The 23866-nt window shown below is 41.6% G+C and overlaps 1 protein-coding gene and 1 long non-coding RNA gene across 4 annotated transcripts in view; both read right to left on the bottom strand.

The window, feature by feature from the left end:
• Positions 1-23866, bottom strand: part of tmem132e (transmembrane protein 132E) — a 447998-nt gene that overhangs the window by 171396 nt on the left and 252736 nt on the right. The gene's annotated exons all lie outside the window — the stretch shown is intronic.
• On the bottom strand, positions 7167-17173 carry LOC119475385. Its single transcript, XR_005203784.1, has 3 exons — positions 16999-17173; positions 12197-12200; positions 7167-7203 (listed from the first exon to the last, which is right to left on the bottom strand). It is a non-coding gene; the product is annotated as an uncharacterized LOC119475385 (long non-coding RNA).

The raw sequence follows: 23866 nt of genomic DNA, 5'->3' as shown, positions 1-23866 counted from the left end.
GACACCACCAAACAGCTGATTGTGATGTGAAAGTGTAGTTTAACGCACAGGACATGAACAGTGGTCTCCTGGATGAAAGCCCTGTGTTTGTTGGACACATCCACCTCCCCTCCCGCCCAACTGTGTCTTTTGCTCTTTAAGCTACATCACCACAGTCCCGGCGCACTTTCCCTTGGCGTTTATACTGTTGCTGCAGACGGGTTTACGTTGTAGTTAAAGGAACGCGAGAGAATGAGACATAAGTATGTACGAACACAACGTATCCTCATACAACGTTTCGTATGATATCATGCATTTTCCTACGAATGTCCAGCGTCAATTTCCGCTCCAGTCTTTTCAAAATAAACTTCCGTCTTCACAGAAAACAACTTGGTTAGGTTAAGGCAACAAAACCACTGAGTTAGGTCATGGTTAAGTTACGCCGCACCGGAAAGGACGTAACTTAAGTACGGAAGTTCTGTGGCGAAAACTATTTTGTTAGGTTTAGGAAAAGATCGTGGTTTGGGTTAAAATAACAATGGAAGCGGCGGAACTTCAGTACGTAAGTTACGTGACAAATAAATCAGCGTTGACTTCTGGTTTCACACGGGACACCAACAGCGGTCTCCTGGGTGAAAGTCTGGTATTTTTTTACCCACCCTTCCACCCCGACCTCCTCCGTACGCAGACGTTTGTTGCTCTTTATATTCCCTGGTACAAAATTACGTGGATTACGTACAAATTGATTTTGTGGGATATATACGAATTACAGTGCACGAAGGGTGTATGAGACCAGCCTGACGTACGTAGCATACAGACGGATGGCGCGGAGGCATACAAAGAAAGATTAATTTGCTAGATTGGGGGCTTCTAACTGCCAATCTTTGATTGCAACACTGTTGGAAAAGTTGGAAACACATTAATGAATCAATTTCAACAATGTGACATTCTGACTAACAACCTGTCTGATGAACCCATCTGGTCATGCAGAGTCCTTATTAACACACAACTATCTGTCCTTCTGCTTCTTTGTTTTGTACTTTCTGGCTGTACATTTTGTTTTCACAAGACCATTTCCCTTGTTAGTGTGTGTTATGTTTTTAGTTCTTTGATCTGACGTGTTTTTACCCTCATCTTGATTTTGATTTTTTATTTTATTCATTCCTTTTGAGGTTTGAATCTTTAATAAGGGTCTTTTTGTTTCTCCTACACATTCCATATTTCTCTGTCTTACTTGCTTTCATACTTTTCTGTACATATAAATAAATGCATACCATACAGGTTCTTGACAACTACTAAAACGTTTCCCACTTTTAAAGTGTTTGATCTTTCATTGGTTGCAGACATAAATCCTGCCCAGAATCCTACTAGTCCTGCCAGTTCACTTTGCATTTTAAGGAGAAAAAAAAAAGTCATCTCCCTCTAAAGGCTGCAAACCCTCTTTGCATTTTTGATAGAAATGTGTACTTTTGGATGTTGGATGTCTTAGATGTGGGAGTTAGCAAGCCCTGCTCTGGTCCTGGGTAATATGTTGTCTCCTAACTCTCCCTTTGTGCCAGCTGCCAAACTGCACTGTTGCATCTTTTAAGAGAGCAGTGTTTGGAGAACAGCCAAATGTGAGACTGGCATCGCTATTTAAACTGAGAAAAATGAAGGTAAAGAAACCCCAAAGGCAAGTTAAGCGTTTAGAAAGTCTCATCAGCCCCGTTATATATCAAACATCTGAGAATCACTCCTTGGATTTACACTGAACCTTTGACTAAAGTTATGAAGTTTTTTCCTTAGAATAAAAACAGCTTTACATCACAGAGATCTGAACAATGAAGTTAATGATGACTCCTACACACACCCATTGCTCGACTGTGCTATATGTTACGTTTTTTCTTTGTTTTATCTGTATTCATCATTAAGGATCAACATCTATTAAACGCCATATAGCATCACATCACTTAATATGTCATTTAATACAAGGAATCTCACAAGGATGTCGACAAGTTTAACAGTATATATGATGTTAATTGGCTGGAAAACATGTGGCATTACTTTTAATATGCACTTAATACAGTGACATATGTGAAGGACCCCTAATCAACACCGCTGTATTTTAACTGTATTAGTCTAATTAAGCATAAATTACGGGAAAGCTTTTCCACAGAGGACAAAGGCGAGGTCTCATCTGTCACAAGAATATTTAATTACATCATAATCTTAGCAGAAGCGAGTTGTTATCTTAAAGAGAAAAGTCTATATTTACACACCTGCGTGTGTGTTCATTTGTCAGATTTAGTCGCCACCTGCAGGGATTATGAACGGGTTTCGACAGCTCTAAAGCTCTACTAATTCATGGCAGTGACAGCAGATTAAGATAGTTGATAAACTACTCTCCCTCCCAAGCCTCAAAATTAAACCAAATATGCGTCACACACATACAGAGGGAGGGATCTCCTAATCTGATTCATTTGAGCTATGGCTCGACTTGATGGTGTTTACTTACTGTAATTGGTTCTTTATCATTTGGATTTAAAGGTGCATCTTCTGTGGGCGTCAGGATGTGACATTCATGCGGTTTGAGGTATTTAATCCGACATCACATCCACAAGTGTCTGACTGATTTATGACACAATGCCCTGGACTGTGAAACAATCTCACTTTTATTTTCCAAAACAACTTTTAGGGTGGGATTTCTTCACTTTATGAGACAGCTTTAGAGACAGGAAAGAGCCGGTGTCGTGATGTGTGAAAGCCGGTGTTTTCCAGCCGAAATATATTAACAGCTCCAAAGATCAATTGTGTTTTTGGTGCTTACTTTCTCTACAACACAACAAAACAGCTCTACCTTTGTGCAAAATGTATGCATTGATTATTGGATGCTGAAGGTTAAAGCTCCCGAAACTCCCTCCATGTTCATCCGAAAGCAACTTCTCAAGCTTAATGAATAAATGAAATGCAGTTTACTGCCTATTTTGGACTCGCTCTTAAAGAATGTTTCTTAGTAAAGCCCAAGTGGAAAATAAGCATGATTAAATTATTATCAGTTTGACTGGGTTTTAGAGACTATCCAACCCGTTCTTACTCCAAACTTGTCAAATACCGAAGCTTGTATAAAGAGCGAAATAGTTCGCTTAGGGTGCGACGGTCAAACAAACACAGGTCTTTCAACCAGGAGACCACTGTTGAATGTGAAACTAAAAGTCAACGTTGGCTTATTTTGTCACGTGACTCGTTAGTATCGCTGTGTCACGTGAATTGAATTAAGCACTCGCTGGTCACGTGAGTTGTTAGACACTTGGTAGTCAAGAGACTCGTTAGTATTGTTAGTCACGGGAGTCGCTAGTCACGTGAGTTGTTAAGCAATCACTAGTCATGTGAGTCGTTAGATACCCAGTAGTCAAGAGACTCATTACTATCGCTAGTCACGGGAGTTGCTAGTCACGTGAGTTGTTAAGCATTCACTAGTCACGTGAGTCATTAGACACTTGGTAGTCAAGAGACTCATTAGTGTTGTTAGTTACGTGAGTCACATTAGTCGTTAGTTACGTAACTTGTTAAGCACTCACTAGTCACGTGAGTCATAATCACGTGAGTCGTTAAGCACTCACTAGTCACGTGAGTCGCTAGACACTCGGTAGTCACGCGAGTCGCTGGGAGAAGTTGGGAAAGTTAAGAGAGAACGTGTTTCTCTGTCCTGAGTTGGTCTCAGATTGTCTCGATTGCAGCTATTCCCCAAATAAATTACATTTTTTTCTACAGCACGTAACTCCTCTTTAAAGAACACCATGAATGAAAATGAATTGGTCTTCGGGCTATCTCGCGAGGTCACAGAAGCTGCCCAGAGAGAATACCCATATTATTGTGTTAGTTAATTAGGTAGTCAGACATTGTAAAGGTACTGCTCCCTGTACTTTCTTTCTGCAGGATAGAAGGGGCATGGTCATATAACCTGCTCGGGGCCTCAGGGCAAAAACGAGCTGCTCGGCTCCTATTAACCCCATTCCTCCCCGTCTGTACAGTAGTCTTCTGCTGGAATATTACAAGGCCCCAGGTTTGCTGTGTGGTAATATGATTAAACACAATTAATTTAGGAATGCCCCTTGAATGTAAGCACAATAGAAGCTGACATAATGGAGATCTTAGAGCTTGATTTTGATATAAAGCCCCTCTAGATTAGGTAATAAACTGGGACCACCTTAAGGCTCTCATCACATCAGCTTATACTGTGCTCTAGTGGTGCTTATTCCCATATTCCCAAAGCAAAACAGCAGTTAATCAAATCACCATAAACTAATTGCCACACGATAAACCTGGGGCAATTGAGGGCCCATGGGGGTCTGGGGCCCAAGGTAGTTCTTCGCTTCACGCAGTTGGTAGTCCAGCTTCAGGAGGGTGAAGAGTCACTGTGAAGATACTATTGTTATAGTTTACATTTCAAGCACGCCAAAGCCCTCGGAAAGAATCAGTCAATTAATCTGTTAATCACAATACGCGAGCAGATGGATTAATGAATATCTTCTCTGCAACAACACTGGACTTTGTTTTCTTGCAATGCTTCACTTCATTTTTGGCATCTAGACCACCAACTTGTCAGCCAGTTTCACTCGCTCTGACTCACTCAGTCCATAGAGTGCTACAGGGATTACTTATTTTTGTAGGCCAGCTAGGAAGTTAGCATCACACTGGTTCCCTTGACAAAAAGCCATTGGGATTTTTCCATTGGGTTTTGGATTATTGCAGAAAATAAGCTCTGTGGCAAACAAGTTTATGATACTTACACGTTTTGTTCAGCAAGATAATCTCCAACACTTTTATGATTTTTGAAGCGTAAATGCAATCGACAGAAGTAAAAAGCTAACGTTAGGCTATAAACAAACTACACCACGGTCACATGACTTCACGTCCGCACCACTAAGCTAAAGACAGACTAGTGTACCGCCTTTTTAAGACAGCTAAAGTGAGGTATTTATTGACTTATCTTATATCGTAGAACAAAACGTTAACATCTCTTCAGCTTGTGCTAACCACAGACCTTATTTCAGGCATCCAACTAAAAACCCATTGACTTTTTTTTACAATGAAACAGGAAGTGCTAGAATGCTAACTCATTCCTGGGTTTTATTCCTATAGCACTGTTTATTCCTGTATCTGTACCAAATTACAAGTTGTATTTTATCAAATTAACTTTCCGTATACCCTCTGGTGAACAAGCGTTCCTGGTTGGGGATCACTCATCTGGACAACACACGTAAGATCCATTATTCATACTGATCAGATACATATACAGTACTCCCCTTCAATGATTCAACAATGTAAAAAACTCTCATGTTGAATTGTGCATGCAACACAAGGCTTATTTTAATATTGTTCGTGGCACCATCTGGAATACTGATGAGGCAGCATTCCCTAAATAGGTCATCTAAAAAGTCACAATAATGTACAATACACTTTTGTCAGCAAAACCATACACAGCATCTACACGTTAGCCCTGAAAACATGTTTTAAAATAGAAGTGATGATGAGGCTAAGCTTTGCATGAATCCCTCCGGCTGCAGCACACAATGTGTCTAAGTCACCTACTGACTTCAAGTCTTTCTGAACAGGAGATGGAACTTTTTTTTTATCACATACACCACACCACTGGTTTGCGTTTATACTGTATGCATACTAATATCCAACTATTGTTCCGAATATATGACAATACTGCAATTACTTCGAATGTTATAAATGGGGTAGTGGTGTCTGACACCCGTTTTATTATATTCTTGTAGTTTAAAAAGTGACTCTTATGATTGTTTTAAACTGTTTTTACATTTTGTTTTATTATTTATTATTTATTTAGACCACAAAATAGATATTTTTTTCTTTATTTGGGTCAATATTTACCTTCAAATCAGTTCTTCAGTAAAGTATTATCTAACTGAGATACACATGGAAATAATAATTGTCTGTAGAGTTTGGATTCGATGTGATCTTGCAGTTGAAATAAGGAGTTGTATAACTGAGTTGTGTAGGCGATGTGATGTCCCGTGTGTCATTGTAGACATCCTGATTGAGCCCCCCTCTAAGTTGAGATGAAACCTTCCAGCTTAGAAAACCATTGTTACTGTCAACTATTCTCATCTTGACTTCAGGATGCTGAACTATGTCAGATGATAATGGCTCCCTTGCTACTGTAGCTACTTCTTCCTGCCAGGCTCACCAACATAAGTGGGGGGAAATGTACTGGCTGCTGTCAAACTGTGTAAAAAAAGAAAGACTTGACAGAAAGTCTTTACAAACTCAAAGCTGGTTAGCTACATCTATTTTCTTCTTTTTTAAACAACTGCTGAAGGCCCAGCTGCTGCACACACACACAAGATATATTAAGTTGTTTGGCACAAGAAAATATTTGGAAGGGAGGAGTGATGTAACAAGTCTGCCCAAAAAAAAAGTGGTTTTATTAACAAAAGTGATGATCAAACGGAAAAAAAAAGTCCTGTGCAAGTTCAACAAAAACAACTTCAAGCTTAAGTAAACTAATTAAACACACAGCAGCCTGCCACCTTCTCTCTTATTACTTTTTATGTTCTTGCTGACAGGTTTGCTTTCCCTTTGGTGCGTTTGTATATATTCTTCCCAGATTATTTTTGCTTTTATTTGGGAATAAGTGAAGAGAGAGACGGGAAACATGGGGAGAGAGAGACATGTAACAAAGGTTCTCCAGACGGAAGTCAAACCGTGGGCGCTGTGGTCATATGACATATGCTCTAAACACTACTGTAGGTCATCAGGGTACATAAGATTGTATTTTTTCCTTAATGAACTCAATGAGGGCTGAAAGCCTGAATTAGATGGATTCCCTCAATGTGTGTTCAGCCTGAACATGAAGGGAATTTTTTTTGAGGCGCTTCATTTGCATGTTAAATCAAGGCGAGTCAATGTGAGTGGACACAAACAGACACATCTGGGTGAGCAACCGGATCTCATGGGAAGGGGTATAAAAAACACAACATTAAAAGGACAGTTTAGCTTTTTCGTGTGTCATTTGTACGCCTCTTTTCACTTATCATTTTTACGCCACGCAACAAAACCACGGTAACGGCCGCTTAGTTTTAAGCAACAAAACCACTAGGTTTAGGAAAAACTTCATGGTCGGGCTTAAAATAAGTATATTCTAAGTAAAATACGTAAACAGAATAACATAAGTACGGAAAACACGTGACAAAAGTCACTAACGTAACTTCAAAATAACTCAGCAACACGTTGGGACACGAACAACGGTCTCCTGGTTGAAAGTCCTGTGTTTGTTGGACCCATACACCTCCCCTCCCACCCACAATAAGCAGCTTTTCTCACTTTTTAATTCTACGTCCCTAGCTCTGAGCGTGGCATTTTTATACGGATAGGTTTAAATTGCAGTCAGTACACACTACAAGGCATAAAATGACACGCCAAAAGCAAGAACGGCGTTCTTTTTGCATGAAAAATGATTTGCCGTGCGTTTCATACGCCATTTAGTGCAAAAGGGCTGGGGTGAGTTGAAAATACTTCAACAACAAAAAAAAAAAAGTGTATGTATTTTGAGACTGGAAGGGAAAAAGAGAGAAAAAAAAATATTCTTGGTAAGTTTTGAGATCGGTCTATTTGAGCTGTCACACAAACAAAGTACAGGCACAGTCTGTACAGTTGGTACGTTGGCTGTTTGGGGAAAATAAATACAGACTGACTGCAAAAACACCAGCACTCAGGCAGATAGCCAAAAAGACATGTTGTTTGTCCATCACAAAAGTTAATAATTTAAACATTTTCTGATCTGCCACCTCTATTAGGGCAACTAAAAGTGCTCGGCTAAGTTTGGGAAAAGGTCATAGTTGTGGTTAAAAGAAACCACCGTTGACTGTTGGTAAGACAGGAGGCAAACAGTGGTCTTTATAGTGTCAAAGCCAGATACTTTGTTGGCCCAACCATCCACCCTGACTCCCTCCCTGAGAGGTTTTGCGGCACAATAAACACGTCACATTACATCTGCCTTTGCTTCTGGGGGACAACAGCCATTCTTTACCCGTCGCTTGTCAGGAAAACGTTAAAAATAGGCTGGTTTAAGTGAATGAACAAACTACTGATGCTGTTGTTTCTCTGCGGAGGACAGTCTCCCAGAAGGGCCGATGGAGCCACATGAGTGCACCCGAAGAGGAGCGCCACGGCCTGTGACAGCCAGACACGGGACAACACACTCTGCTGCAGCGAGCCCCTACCACTGTATAATGTAACAGGACATATGGTGTTTAAACAATGAGAAGGAGAGACCCTTAATACAAAGCTGACGGACACAAGGGAATGTGAAGTTTTCAAAGCACATGATTTTTGTAAATTTCTTTCCAGAGTAGGATGGCATCACCTTGCATGTCCCCTCAAAATGAGACTTGGTATTACATATTACATCACTTACACTCAGTATATTTTCATATAAATTAGATTTCGCCCCATTCATGATGCAACAGGACTAAAAGTCACAAGCCCTGGTAGCAGCCCTGCAGGGATGGACCGTCCATAACTTCTGCTGCCTGGATTGAACTCTGCCAAAACTTGGCATAAAGAGCATTTATAGTTTAGTATTTGTCTGAGTGCACATTCATGACAACATCTTCATAATCATAGTTCTGACAAATTAGTTGCGTAACAATTTTGACATGTTTACATGTGAAAATCATCCTGCAGCCTTACATTAAACCATTAAAACATCACAGTCCATTCAGACCAGGGGTGTACTATATATCTTAACACATCTCAAGCATGCTGCAGCATCACGACGTTGACAGACAGCACTAAGAGCATCATCTCTGAAAGTACCAACCGCCATGCAGGAATCCAGACGCTCTTTTTATTGAAGGCTGAGTGTTTAGTTCAGAGGTCTGTCATCTTTTCATTTCATTCACAATGATATGCTATCATTCTAAAGTAATACCCTGTGACATTTTCAAGTTGTGTAAAAAAATGTCTTTAAATAAAGCTTGTAAATAGACTTCTCCGGCGCCGTGGCCCAGCTCAATATCTGTAGTGTGTCAATATCTTTTAACTGTAAATGCCATCGGATTCCGATTCCTCCAACATCTGCCTAACCCTTTTTTCCCATGTGGGAGACGGTATTGATCGTGTCTCCAAATGCTCACTGCATCACATTACCCTCCGTCTACACATTGTGGTTAATACTGTATGCTCAATGAAAACTCGGGATCATTTCACGAGGAAATCTCAACTGTTTCATTAGGCGGCTACAGAGCATTATAGTGACAGCCGGGTATATTGATGCATGATGTGCAGTTTTGTTCACGTCCAGTCTGCTAGCTATCAAATAGTTGTTCTCTCTCTTATGTGGAGTTAAGTTAAATAGCCGACTAATCAAATTGATGTGCGCTTGTCAAAAATGTCATCTGAGATGTGGGTACATTTTAAAATGATATAATTTTTAAATGAAGTATACGGCACTCTTGCAAGGTCAAAAGCCCACAGGCACGCTGGCTATTTGTCTTCAGTCTACTGCAGATAAGAGACATTCAGGCCCGCTGATGGAGAACTGACAAAATGTTTGTTATCTCCGCCAGGAGATTATGTATTCTGTCTGTCCACGGCTAATCTTACATACTGCTGGACCCATCAACCTAATATTTTTTGTGCTCATTTATGAATGTATGCTCAACGACCTCTTGTGGTTGCAGTGATTCACACTTTTTGAAAACACATTTTATTGGCTGTTTTATACCGTCATTGACTGCTGACTCCTCACTACTCTTAACCGGCTGGTAGGAGCCGCAAGTGATCAATAAGTGCTTCAGTTTGGACTCTTGTTTCCACTACGAATTAGCGGAAACAAGATCTGCATATCTCTTTATTTTCACGCCTAGGTAAGACAATTGCATGTATGTATGTGTATCTATCGCTTAGCAACTGACTGAACTGAACGCTGACAACAACGGAGCACATCTTCTCATGTCGGTTTTTCATGAGGCTTCCATGCAAAACAATGATGTGAGTCCCCACGTGACTGGTGGAAGCTGCACAGCAGAACGATAGTTCATAAAACTTCCTATCTGCGGCAATTAATCGGCCGAACTGATTAATCGATCAACCTGTAACTCTGACTGACAATGCATTGGCAAATACGAGTATAAAGACACTATTTCTTCTTTTACACTTCAATTTCTATTATCGATCCATTATATCAGGGGTGTTGGTTTGGACTGTAGCTTGTAGCTTAACAGGAAACCTCATTAATCAATCAAACAGATAATGTCCACTCCCTCGCCATCTGTCGTTACTGTATGACTAAGCATATTACAGTCTACAGCTGTAATCTGGGCTGCTGCTCAGGCCGAGACTTGCTCTGAAGCTGAACATTTAAACATCAGTCAAACTGTTTCATAAATCCAGTTGTGTATTTTAAAATAAAACCATAAAAACCTGTTTCTCCACTGCTGCTATAAACCTGCATTGCCTGTCCCATGAACACTGCTGAAAAACTGGACATTTTGACATGTCACAGTGGGAAAAGTAAGTGTAATAGCATTAATAATGGCTGCATTGCATTTAGGTGAGCCAGTATCCAGAGCCCTGGTACTGTACATGCTGACTCACTGGCATACCTCACTGAGAGCGTCAGAGGAATAGAGCCATTATTAATGTTATTAGTTACACCTGTGCTTCTCCTGCTTATATGTCTGCCATTATTAATGCGCCGCTTGTTGTGTACGTCCCATGGATACGTTCAGAGCAACTCAACTGTGGCGACTTAAAAGGGAAAACAACACGGCTGCCTCTTCGCTGCAGTCCTTCTCTCTCCTTGTGCCTCATCCTCCACTTTCATCCTCCCCCTGCTGTCAGGATGAGTGTCGGGCTCTTTGCTCTCCCAGATGTTAGCTGGCAAGAAGAGGTTGCATGTCTGTCATCAGTCAGGACAAGTGACAGCCACGTCGGCGGCCTGTCACAGCTGCCGTTCCTCAGGTCACCGAAAGTGTCCGCGTCAAGCTTCCACGCCCAGGCGACCGATACGATATCCCGCGGACCGAACGAACACTCGAGGAGCTTATGGTGAAAATGTTTGTGGTGAAAAAACTATGCAAATTTGATAGATTTGTTTGTCAAAATCAATATATTTGTACTCAGATTTGTCTCAGTGTGTTAAAGCCACAGGATGTAGAACTCCTCTGAAGCGCACACAATGCATCACAGATTAAATGTAATCCTTGACTGTCATGCAAAAACAAAAAAAGGATGAGGCTTTTTCCGTGTATATGTAAACAGTACTCAGACATGATAAGCGTCTATTTCTAGGTTTCCCAATAAACACCTATGCAAATTCATGTGGACAAGGACTTACGCACGCCCACACACTGACGTCAGCTCACACTCATCTGTATAAATGTACCAGTAAGCCACCGACGTTACAGTCCGATCCTGCGGGGCTTTGATGGAACTATTATTCCAAACAGGGTTACATCATCTGTCGAAAATGTCGTGACCCATTTTGACTGCAAATGAATCATGAAATAGAGTGTCATGAAAAAAAAGATTTTGATATCTGGTACCTCTTGAACTGTTTCTAACGCATCTCAGCTGTCCTCCACATAAACCCAAACACAGATTTTGCTTTCTGAGAATGTGTCTTCATGACCTCTCCTTTTTTCTGTTTTGTGTAGGTCTAAAATAAAACTAATGAAGTGGTAACAAACTTCAACAACTACAAAAGTAAATAAGTGGGCTGAATGTGCACCACGCAGAGCGAATATGCCTGTTTGAGTCTTCCTATTGCATCATCTATCTCTGTTCTCTACTGACTCCAACAATCAGTAGCTGCAACCTCCGTTCACGAAGCCAAATTATGTATGTCCTTCCTAGAACCTGCACCGATTTTCGTGAAAGCACTTTTATAGTTTTTGGACCCTCATCTTGGTGTGAGCTACAGCAACCCGGTATCACACCAAAGAGTGTAACAGACCCGTCTGTCCACCGGAGGACAACGTTTCAATGTCCCGTTTGCCTCCTAGAGACGTGAATATTACACACTTATTAATGTGCAGTACCAGCAAGGGACAACAAAGCCACTCACTTAGGATCAGGCAAGAAAACCACTTAGTTAGGTTAAGGGAAAACATCATGGTTGGGCGTAAAATAAGAACGTAAACTAAATAAAAGACGTATGGAAACATTGTCACTTCAGTATAGAAAACACGTGACAAACGTCACTAACCTAACTTACAAAACAAAACACTGATATCCTGCTTGAAAGTCCTGTATTTGTTGGACCCATCCACCTCCCACCTGCCCACCATAAGTGGTCTTTCTCACTTGATTTACTACATAACTAACTCTTAATTGTGAACTTCATCACCACAAAATATGTGACCTCCATCACTAAACAACACGTGACAAGCGTCACTAACGTAGCTTGCAAAACAAAACACCGGTCACGAACACGGATCTCCTGCTTGAAAGTCCTTTCTTTGTTGGACCTATCCACCGCCTCTCCCGCCCACCTTCAGTGGTCTTTCTTACTTTATATACTACGTAACTAACTCTAAAGTTTGACTTCCGTCACTACATATTTGACAAACATCACGTAACAACGTCACGACAAAACACTGCACCTTCATGCAGGCACATAATATTTACTTCTCGGCCACAGACGGTGGACAGACGGGTCTATTACACGCTTTGCTTTGAGATATTTTAAACTACAATATTTAATTCATGCAATATTTTGAAAACAGGATTATTTGAGCACTGGATGAAAATGCATTGGTTGATGTGACTTGCTGTTTGTTTTAAGCCTGATGTCTCTTATGTGAAATGTTTTATGTTGCTTTTTCCTTTTTTTTAAGTCTGTTATTTGTGTTTTTATGTGGCGCTTGTGTGACACTTTAAAGCTGCCATCTTGACCTTAACCCATTGCAAATGAGATTCAAAATCTCAATGGGATTACCCTGGCTAAAAAAAAGAAAAACTCTCAAATTTGCATTGCATTCAGTTTGATCACATCTTCAAAATGATTGTACAGTAGCATGGATTTGGCAGCATGTAATGGCATGATGAGTGTGTTGAATTATAATACTGATCTAATCTAATCTAATCTAATTGCTTCCACCTTGTAACTGTAGCTGCACAAAACCAGTTTATTTTTTTTGCTGTGAGATTAATGTCTGGAAACATCCATTAGCACCGGCAAATGACCAGATATGCAGCAGATGACGACATGACTCAGAGTCCCCTGAAACCTCCAGCAACATCTTGCTGTGAACTAGGTGATTTGGATATAAATGACATGGGATTTTACAACTGCATAATCTTTGAATTTATTCAAAATGTGACTGGTGTGGTGGGGGGGCGAGGAATCCGGCAAATTTGTACTCACTTTATTAACACTATCTCAGTCCCAAGACCTTCAGTAGAAGTGATGGAGAGTGTGCTGGAGTCTTTGATTTCTTTTACAGTTGAGAGTCTTCGATCATACTGTCAATAACTCGGTGGGCAAGACCTTTGTCGTGATTGTTACCTGGGAGGATAGTTTAGCAGAAATCGGATTTTTCCAGAAGACATATGGCCATGAAAACAAGGGCAGCTAGGTCTGCTAAGGTTTCCAACTCGCTTCAAATTACTGAGGATGCAGAAAAAAAATATACAGTGGCTGTTGTTGCTGCATGGTTGTTGTTCTCTAAAGCCTGGGAAAAAAAACATGTCTGAAAGTGATTGTATTCCCTGAAGACAATGAAAGGCGCCGGATATGGATCAATGCAGCGAGGGAGAGGTCAGAAGTCAAAGGCAGCCAGACAACAAGGTCAGCTTTGACCCTCTTAGACTCCTTACTTCAATATCCCACCACTTGGAAGACGAAGAAATTTCATAAACCTTTTACTTTTATTTCCTAAAATACCAGGACACCTGATTTGACTGTTATCAGGCTATTAAATAAGCACCGTAGATGTCGATCAGTAGGGGCCCAAACCTATTAGTCGGCCATGTAAAAGTGAAAGCGAAACTCAAAAGTAGGGATGCACTGATCCGACTTTTTCAGTCCCGATACCGATAGCGATACCTGGGCTTTGGGTATCGGCCGATAACCATACCGATCTGATACAAGTGTTTAATTAATAAAACGAGGAGTCCCGGCAAAGGGGCGCCGTTGTGCATGCACCGCTCGGGCTGCAGAGCCGCCCAAAAAAACGGCAACGCCTCGCCCTCGGTGAGGGAAAAGAAAGATGAATCGGCAGCGAGCCAGTAAATAGTGACGCGGTCCGTTTCTTTATTTTGTAATCATGAAATAAAATATAAAAATGTCAATTAGATCGTAATCTGCATGAGAAATGACGCACAAAAAAAATTTGATTATAATAATCATCCGTTTATAGTGATTAACATGACCCGGACAGATGGTATGACAAGATATGATTGGTACTTGTATAACACATGGTAGTTATATAAAAAAAGCTGATATCAACCAGCTACCTCCACACGGTGAAACTGATTTATGATTAAAGCCAAACAGAGAGATGTCAAAGTGCAGATATTCCCAAATTCTCTGCACGGTTTCAAGTCTCACTTTCCAAGTTGAAACCAAACATTAATAACTCCGGGAGAGAAGCGAGCTGAAGTTGAATTGGAGACACAACAATAACTGAATTTACTGTAACTGCATCTGAGGCAGAGAACCAGAGAGGGAGAGGGAGCACAAAAGAAAGACCTCGAAAAAAAATGACCAGAAAGTCAACTCTGTAACAAGGAACTATTGTCGGGGTTTTTTCCATTTTCATTCCTTTCGCTTTCATGAAACTCCAAAAAGGTTTTTCATTGGTGCTAAAGGGATGCCGGCTCATGAAACTTCCCGAGCACACAAAAGACCATGGAACCTTTCAATATGAAAAAGAAATATCTGAAATTGGCAGTGAAATGTTTTCCCAAGACAGCAGGAAAAAGCAAATGGGGCATCTGAAAGCTAAGCCAGCGGTGTCAACACTAAAAACTGTCCATACTAATTACTTCCCACAGGGAGTTTCCACTTTATTCCCCCCTCTGTTGTCAGCACAGATTCAACTGCAGGAGAGCGTTCTCACTTCCACTCCCAGGGAATGCTCAGCATCCCATTTCCATTTTGATTTGCAGTCAAAGTATAATACCGCCTTTGTCTTCTATTTAAATGCAAAACATGACACTATTCAAAAGTGCGTACTGTATGTATAGAGCTGCCGCGGAGACGCGGTCCACGGACGCTAATCAGGAGCAATGTGACTGCAGGGGTACGTTGACACCCTGCTTAAAACAATCCGATTATATTGATGTGTTTGTTTATTGAATGTGCTCAGGGTTATCATAACTCATCGCTGTCATGCCCACACCTCCAGCCTGCTTTATCTCCACTCCCATTTTCTCCCTTTTTGTTTTTAACCCCACCTTCTATCTTATCCTCCCCGTTTTTTTCCCTCACTTCTCTGTTCATTCCAGCCTTCATCAGTCATGCACTCGTTGCTGTTCTCTTTGTCTTTCCTATCTCTCCTCACACCCCTCCCTCCCTCTCTTCGCCTCCCCTCCTTTCCATTCAGATCACTCTCCTTCATTTCAGCACTCATCCTCCTCCTCCTCCCTCTGGATCTCTTCCTTCCCCGTCCTTCCATCCCTCCATCCCTCCCTCCTGAAAAAGCGATGGACCAAGGACGTGACGGGCTGATAGCAGCGCGATGAGCATTTGCCGGGCTTCGTGCCACCCAACTCGCTTCTGTCAGACTTGTAATAAACGGCCGCTGCCTCTACTGATACATGGCTAACACCTCCAAAAAGTCAAATACATCACCTTAACTATGACGGCGCAGTATGAAGGGTAGCAGCGGTGTGTATGCGAGTGTGTGTTGGGACTACTGATGTTTGCTATCTCAGCAGATTGACATCTGGGTAATGAAGTCCTGATGATCTTTCAGGTTCTGCTTAATATAGATGCATGCCATAACTTTACGCAGCTCTTCCAGCGAACGACTCGCTCATGATGGCTGCTCATTGCCTGCGGGCTTGTTAGGACGGTTACTGTCACTTTCAGGTTAAAGGCGCAGCTGCTACACGCACAGTACGGATGCAGCACAGAGAGGACCCACGGGGCTCTTTAACCACCTTTTCCACCTGGTATCAGCATACCACGTGGGTGATCACTTTGCCATTGCGTAGTGTGTTAAGGCAGCCAGGAGAAGATCTGATCCTCTAAGCCACCTTAAGAGGTGATCAGGGACACTTTTAGTCACATTAGTAACGACAAAGAGGTGAGGTTTAGGAAAAACGTCATGGGTGGGCTTAAAATAAGTATGAAAACTTATAATATAGACAGAAAAAACGTAACAGAAGTGCGGAAAACATGTCACAAACGTCACTTGTAATACAAAACACCAGTTTCTCGGTTGAAAATCCTGTGTTTGTTGGACCCATCTACCTCTCTTCCCTTCCACTATAAGCAATCCTTTTCACTTTTTCTTCTATGTTACTAGCTCTGAGCGTTTTTTACGCAAATGCATTTACTTTGCTGTCAGTACAGACTACGTAGTGTGAGAATGACATGCCTATACCAAGAAGAGCGTACTTATTACACACTTTTGCCTTGCGCATTATCGTGTCATTCACTCGACCTTTTGTGAGAGCGAAATTGTCCAATATGAATGTAATAGTAATAATGGATAGTGAACTGCTACACTTGATCTTGTATTGATGTGCTGAACTCTAAAGCCTTGGTTATTCTCCCAAATATAATAGGATTTTTGCGTATCATTTAACGCCACGTTGTTACCTTGAAATGCTCGCGGTTATGTTTGGGTAATGTTAGGAAAAAAAATGAATAAGTACTTAAAATAAGTATGTAAACTAAGTAAAATACGTATGTATACAACATAACATAAGAACGAAAAACACGTCACAAACGTCACATCAAAGTAACTCAACAACACTTTTGGACACGAAGGGTTGAAAGTCCTGTGTTTGTTGGACCTATCCACCTCCTCTCCCACCTTCAACGGCCTTTCTTACTTTTTGTTCTACGTCACTAGCGCTGAGTGCAGCATATTCACGCAGATGCGTTTAAATTGCAGTCAGTACAGACTATATGGCGTGAAATGACAGGCCAAAAGCAAGAACGGTGTTGTTATTGCTATCAACATGACTTACAAATTGCCGTGTCATCCATACACCATTTGGGGAGATCGGGCTGAGTCACCACCAACTAGACACAAGCAAGTTTAGCTCACTTTCTAATGTGATGCTGTTTTCTTACAATGGTTCTCTTCTGTTCTTTTTTCTCAAGGGAAAACACAGGTACATCAGAAAAGAATAACTGGCTCAGCTGTGCTAATGCAAAAATAAAGTGAGCAATGATATAAAAACAGTAATACATTCAGCACTTGAAAGTAATGTATTCAGAGGGGTATATATAGGTAGAATAATTACTTTCTGCAACACTGATCAGATGTTTGTGTCAGATTAGAGGCGGTTTTCAAAACACAGATGCAGCAAATGAGATAATACTGAAAAAGCTTCTCTGTTTTAGAGATTGTAATTAACAGTGTTTGTATGTTTTGGCTCGTATTCAAATGCATGGTGTCCATCAGTCCTCGTATGTATGCTCTGCTGCGTCGTGTTTCCTCTCCTGTTCATATCGGCCCTGTGTGGATCTGAATGATGTGTTTCCCCTTGAAGCAGCTCCCTTGTTTTCTCACTGATGATGTATACACTATATCACATAGGGGCTGGAGCATAATTTCACTTGTCCGAGCTTCCTTAATGGCTCTCTTTTCCTTGGGTTGGTCTGCCACGGTGTGTGTCAGTGTGTGGGGCTATCCTGGGTGTCCGTCGGATTGTTATTTGACTTTTTTTCCGCCACACTCAATTTCACTTGTTTCGCCATTTCGGATGGAGGAAATCAATGCGACAGGAGCACTCTCTCTATCGTCTTGGTGGAGGATTTTACACTGCCAGTGTAGAATGTTTTTTGTTCTCTTCCCAAACAAAAGAAAAGTGGTTGCCAGCAGGGGCAAACCGACCACATGAAATGCTGACAATCGAACAGTGGAGGAGACGGAGGATGACAAGTAGGAGATCTGAATGTGAGCACAGGATACTGTAAACAGTTACATGCCACTAATGCACATACTGGTACACACTCTGTTCTTGATATTACGTCGAAGAAGCAGCTGACAGTATGGAAATTGCAAATTAACTCTCAAGCAGATGTGATTTGAAACTGTGAACATTAAAATAAGACGTTTCATTTATTTACTACCTCCTGTCACAGTGTTGTGGATTATGCCAACATGTTTTAACACATCCGGCACTAAGCCTGCGGGCCTGCACTGGGAGTTGACATCGCAGGGAAACAAAGCTGCTACCCAGCCACTGGGTCAGAAGTCTTTCCTGTGCTCCGAACGTACAAGCCAGAGCAACAGGAGCAGGCTGTGTGCCCCCACAACCCCCCTACCGTGGAGACCTCCCTCATCCTATTTGTGCCTCCTCTGCCTCACTGTGCTTGAAACACATCAGCAAAGTTTATATGTTTCCCTGAGCCAGGCGAGACAGCGGTCCATCTGGCAACCTCGAGCTTAGAGGTGACTTGGGGGCGACTGCACGGCGCGGAAATTACCGCGCGCTACCTTACATTCTCCTCCCGCTCTGCTTTTCCATCTCTGACTGTGGTAAATGCTCAGTCAGTCAGCATCAGAAAACTATTTCCAAGAATTTCGTTGAGGCTTTTCCAACTGTGACTTGACATGGCAGAGTAGGAAAACAACTGCACAATAGCTCACTTATTCGTCAAGTGTCTCATTCGATATTGGACGTCAACATCACACAATAACACTGAGGTAGAAGGCACAGAAAAGAAAATGGCACAAACAAAATGTCTAGAATGTCCTCAAGCTACCTCACTTCTGGATCAGGAGGGTTTCTGGACAATATTTGTCATTGCTTTGTGTTGTTTATTGATTACCAATAATGATATATATACATACATTTGCATAAAGCAATCATATTTGCCCACTCTCATGGTGATAAGAGTATTAAATATTTGACAAATCTCCCTTTGAGGTACATTTTTAACAAATAAAAAATGTGTGGTTAATAATGGACAATCATGGGACTAATCACGTTTAAATATTTTACTTGATTGACAGCCCTAGTTTACACATGCATGTACAGTTACTCTTTCACTATATTGAGGAACAGAGGCGTCATAATGGGCTATGAAGGTCACTGCTACTTATTCAATGCAACACTCCCATGTCACAGACCCCATCGCCAACATTACCGGTGTGTGTGAGGCCCAACCTGCCCACTGGCTTTGACATCTTTTCATCTGAACGATTTTTTTAAAACCATGCTTGTATGGACAGGATTTTTTTGAGAACAAAGTAGGACAAAAGCTGTTTACAAAAATACCTGTGTACATGTGGACGAGGCCTCAATAAATTCACGGTTTAAAATGTTTTACCAAGAGGACTTCCGTTTCCATTCTAAACCAAAGCAGCGGGATTGCAAAGATGTACCCCACAGGATGGGAAGACAGCCGAGCCTTTAAAAGCACTGATTGTTGAATGGAGTGCTGCGGGGCATCAGTTATATATGATGTCTAGACTACCATAACTCACAATTCAATCAAACTGCACTTGATTCTTCTCCAACCTCGCTCCAATCAATCAATTTTCCATAAGCGAATTATGCTGCAGTAGGCCCTGAGGATCCTACAAATCATGCCACTGTCATTAGAAGATGGTTGGGGTTCACATATGTTCAGATATACTGGTGTGTGCATACATGAGTCCACTCAGAGTGCTGAGTGCTTATCTCAAGGCCAATATGTAATCATGTAATTTATCGAAAAACTCTACGGAAAAAGCTAATACACAATTATTCGTAAATTAGACAGAGATTCTCAGTCAGGTGTACACTGATCAGTCAGTGACAAAAAGGGTTAAGGGAAAAATATGTTTTTACTTAAAGCACAGCCGGTAGCACAGCAGCACTGCAGTGACTCAGGGCATCAGAAAAACTGAACGTAATAGTGGTGCTTATGGAGCCGTGCAGCTTTAGGTCTTAATAAAATACAGCCGTTTGTTATGGAACAAGTCGAGGAAATAACATATACAATAGCATTACAAGCCAGCTAAGCTTGACTTGTTTTTGAAACTCATTTCAATGTGTGAGTCAACACAACACTTGCTAATGTACTCTCACTGAAGCAGCTCACTTTACCTCCACCATCTGGTGACACACTTTGACGTCAATGGTTCTTGCTTTTAAAATGTAGGTAGTACAACAGCCGGGAAAGCTTCCCAAGCTTGAATTGTTCACCATTAAGAACCGCTAGTACAGTCAGTACTGAAACAACTGTGGCTCTGTGATGGTCGTGTCTAGATGGTAACCCACAGTTTGCAAGGACTTGCAAAAACTCTCGCGAAGCTCGCTGCCCAACAACTTACTCTAACCTTAACCATTGGAGGTCAGTGCATAACCTTAACCATTGAAGGTCAGTGCCGTGGTCAATGCCTAACCTTAACCATTTGAGGTCAATGCCTAACCTTAACCATTGGGGGTCAATGACATGGTCAATGCCTAACCTTAACCATTTGAGGTCAATGCCTAACCTTAACCATTTGAGGTCAATGTCTAACCTTAACCATTAGAGGTCAATGCTGTGGTCAATGCCTAACTTTAACCATTTGAGGTCAATGCCGAACCTTAACCATTGAGGGTCAATGCCTAACCTTAACCATTGGAGGTCAAAGCTGTGGTCAATGCCTAACCTTAACCATTGGAGGTCAATGCTTAAGCTTAACCATTGGAGGTCAATGCCTAACCTCATCCATTGGAGGTCAATGCCTAACCTTAACCATTGGAGGTCAGTGCATAACCTTAACCATTGAAGGTCAGTGCCGTGGTCAATGCCTAACCTTAACCATTTGAGGTCAATGCCTAACCTTAACCATTGGGGGTCAATGACATGGTCAATGCCTAACCTTAACCATTTGAGGTCAATGCCTAACCTTAACCACTTGAGGTCAATGTCTAACCTTAACCATTAGAGGTCAATGCTGTGGTCAATGCCTAACTTTAACCATTTGAGGTCAATGCCGAACCTTAACCATTGAGGGTCAATGCCTAACCTTAACCATTGGAGGTCAAAGCTGTGGTCAATGCCTAACCTTAACCATTGGAGGTCAATGCTTAAGCTTAACCATTGGAGGTCAATGCCTAACCTCATCCATTGGAGGTCAATGCCTAACCTTAACCATTGGAGGTCAAAGCTGTGGTCAATGCCTAACCTCAAACATTGGAGGTCAATGCCTAAACTCAACCAGTGGAGGTCAATGTCTAACCTCAACCATTACAGGTCAATGCTTAACCATACCATTCAAGGTCAATGCCTAATCTTAACCATTCAAGGTCAATGCCTAACCTCAACCATTAGAGGTCAATGTCTAACCTCAACCATTTGAGGTCAATGTCTAACCTCAACCATTAGAGGTCAATGTCTAACCTTAACCATTCAAGGTAAATGTCTAACCTTAACCATTCAAGGTCAATGCCTAACCTTAACCATTAAAGGTCAATTTCTAGCCTCAATCATTCGGGGTCAATGCCTAACCTTAACCATTGGAGGTCAACGCCTATAACCTTAAACATTTTGCAGGAGTTTAGCAATTTGCGGGGTACCATCGAGACACGACCCTCTGTGACACACATTACAGTTTAGGTGGCCTATGTCGGCCATCAGGAAAGACTGGATATCTACAAAATATGCTTCTCAATATCCTCTAAAAGCCAGTTATTCCACCATATGATGCTCTAATGTTTTGTCGGAGTGAGCAAGAGTAAATGTGTTTAGAGGGTACTCACTGCCTTTATATTGTAATGGAGTGGCCAACTAATTGCTGAAAACGGTGAAGGTCATTCACCATCTGTAAGCCATTTTTCGGTGCGGCTTCATTTGCCAGCTTTTTATTCATTGAAAAACAGCAATCATCATTAGCTAACTTTATACATTGGCTCCGAATAACTAACATAACACCTGGATAATGAGCAAGCAGAACATGTCTTACAATGGGATTAACACAATGCCTATAGCTCATGAAGCTACCAAATGCAACATGTAGCACATTACCATTGCTGCCGTATGCTTTCCATATGAATATAATGCTAATCATTAATATTGTTGGTTGTTCTTTCTAATGTTAAGTTGCTATTGTGTGTGTTATGCAAAAATATTTCTTCTGGTGACATTTGCAAATTGAGTTTTCTTGTGGACAATAAATAGCAATCCCTAAATATTGCACACTTAATCTATTTCTAGAATTTGCATTCACATGTATAGAATATATGGACCACATGAATAATTCATAGTGTTGCTTGAAAGTCCCTGCTCCATTTACTGCTGCATTACAAATGTGGGCTCAGGTGCCAAGCAACCATCTTCAATATTAGCCAATGTACTAGTTGACATTCATGTGGGCCCCTACTAAACCAAGGGCACGAGGCTTTAAATCATTGTCGAAGCTTGACACGGACATGCACACATAACTTCTGACTCCACTCTGTTGGCTAGAAGCAACAGCAGATGATCCAGGCTTAAGTTAGACAAATAACTCCCCGTCACTCCCGCGTGACCCCCAATCAGCTCCTGGCTGCTTTTGTCAATATCCGGTTCTTCTGTTCCCACTTCTGAGTTCGTCCCTCCATCTTGCTCAGCTCTTATCTCTCTCCGCCCTTTATTGCCCTCCTCAGCTGAGTGCTGCTGGTTGGATTGAGGAGTGCCACTGTGACTGATGTGGTATCGACAGACTATTAGTCTCACTAGAGTGTGGAGTGTCCACCCGACGCTAATAATCAAAATCCAATTCTTTTTCATTGTGTCATTTGGCGAAAAAGGGGATCATGCTTCCATTTTACCCGAGTGCCCTAGCCTCTGGCTTTCAGACTGTATATAATAAAAAAAAGCAGTGTCATTCGAAATGACCTAGACAAAGAGCTGACCTACCCACCAAATTGACCACTGCTGTCTATCAGCTGCAATCCTTCCACCCCGTATCAGGCTGACACACACACACACAGCCAGCCACTGAAGCACTAACATGTCAGCATAATGAAATTAGACAGCGTAGTTTGTGACGCTGCATTGTCCTTGTTCATTTGTGGCACCATTCCCACCCCACGCGGCCTCCTCACCCTTTCCAGAGCTGAGCGACCAGGATATTGCTAATCGCTCACAATAGAGGGATTAGCAGGCGAGGACAATGGGGGTCTAAATGTCAGAGCCCAGCACCTGCCTAAAGCCCCCTCTGTCGGACAACAGTCAATGGGCAGCAGGCGGCTGGCAAACTGCGAAATGTTGCTTGTTGATAACTGCGCGGAGGGGGGGCGGAGCTGGAAGGCCTCCAGAGAGGACTAATACATAAAGTCCATCCAAGCACAGTCTACTTTTTAATTAGGACATGGAACTGAAGCTTATCTTTCCACAGCAATGAAACCTCATTTTTCATTTTCTTCACTGCTTCTTTGTTTTGTCATGGTTTGTAAAAGTTTAGGCATTAGAAGCAACTCTGAAGTAAGGACTTTATGCATTATTCAATGGCACAGTTAAAGTGAAACCTCAAAGAAATGCGAGATAAACAAAACTAGAAGTGTGAAGCCTTCCTAGTGACCCCTAGAGGCAGTGTTCAGGAAAAACACAAGAAATAGTTTCCAATAGAATAAACACACTGAGGATTTTCATATTCTTCATGGGTCCAAATACTTTGGCTCAATCCAAAGAGGACCTGAACAAAATCTAACCAAACACTACGTGCACAAATCTTGAAAAAAAGGGACTCGATTCAAAAACATAGTCGACCAGAACAGACCCAAATAGAGA

The sequence above is a fragment of the Sebastes umbrosus genome, chromosome 17, assembly GCF_015220745.1.
Source record: "Sebastes umbrosus isolate fSebUmb1 chromosome 17, fSebUmb1.pri, whole genome shotgun sequence".
Classification (NCBI taxonomy): Eukaryota; Metazoa; Chordata; class Actinopteri; order Perciformes; family Sebastidae; genus Sebastes; species Sebastes umbrosus.
Note: the sequence above shows the minus strand (reverse complement) of the source record. Positions and strands in the feature narration are given on the sequence as shown.